Source organism: Sinocyclocheilus grahami, unplaced genomic scaffold (assembly GCF_001515645.1).
Source record: "Sinocyclocheilus grahami isolate Dianchi unplaced genomic scaffold, SAMN03320097.WGS_v1.1 scaffold9921.1, whole genome shotgun sequence".
NCBI lineage: Eukaryota > Metazoa > Chordata > Actinopteri > Cypriniformes > Cyprinidae > Sinocyclocheilus > Sinocyclocheilus grahami.
In genome coordinates, this window is record NW_015512931.1 from 6,854 (window position 1) to 7,857 (window position 1,004).

The 1,004-nt window shown below is 36.7% G+C and overlaps 1 long non-coding RNA gene across 1 annotated transcript; it reads right to left on the minus strand.

The window, feature by feature from the left end:
• Nucleotides 1-33: 33 nt before the first annotated feature.
• Nucleotides 34-941, minus strand: LOC107578367 (uncharacterized). Its single transcript, XR_001608336.1, has 4 exons — nt 879-941; nt 669-771; nt 525-573; nt 34-183 (listed from the first exon to the last, which is right to left on the minus strand). It is a non-coding gene; the product is annotated as an uncharacterized lncRNA (long non-coding RNA).
• Between the last annotated feature and the right edge of the window lie 63 nt (nt 942-1,004).

Here is a 1,004-nt window from a genome sequence, read left to right on the forward strand (position 1 = left end):
GGTGTAGGCAGGACAGTAAGAGCCATACCCTCTGGATCATGGGTTCAGTCCATCGGTTGGAACGGTCCTCCGCTGCTTTCTGGAAGATTCTCTTCAGAATATGGATGAAGATGTCACAGCAGAGCAGATACACTATGTTTGAGAATGCCGGACAGAAGGGAGGAGGCACTGGGGGACGGAGGGCTAAAATAGAGTGACATAACATATCATACCCTGTGCATTAATATCATCTACTAGTGACATTTTTGGTCAAAAATTCGTATTTAAAATTCATAAAACAGTCAGTTCTAGCCCTGGCTTTTAATTGATTAATACAACATTACAGTGAAAAAAATCCACAATTGTAAAAGCTATAAAACATTATTTTCATATAATTGCAACAAATTATTTTATACACATCGATGCGTTTTTGTTTAGCATTTACCATAGTTTCCAGAAGTATTTTTTATCATCTGAGATGTGCAGCGACTCATATTCCAAAGAGACTTATATAATGCATTTAACATCAGTACAGATCAGCATACCTTTATCACTGCTCTCTTGGGTTCTCCTCTTCTTCTGAGCCTCTTCTGCCTAATATGAACAATAAACATTTCCTTCCGTTTAAAGACTAATCTGTATTTTAATGAGGATGAGATAATGAGTGAGATAATGGGTGCATCACAAACCTTACTATGCTGTGGTCTGGAATAATGATAGAAGAAGGGGTTAAACTCTTTCAGACATTCCTTCTTCAGTTCATACAAGCCATGGCCTGACACGCCTGGTTTCCTAAACCACATTTAATAAAGATTTTAGAGTACATTTAGCATTGCATGTGAGTGCAACAACTGTGTAATAACTTGTATAAACAACTACCTTTAGTGAAATGTACTTACTTGAAAATGGCAACCTTTGAGATGACCGTTTCAAGCCCTGTTTCATGGCTTTCCTGTGATGCAATAAAAAAAGGTTCATAAAGTAAATTATATAAAATAATGTTTATAGTTCAGTTACACACACAC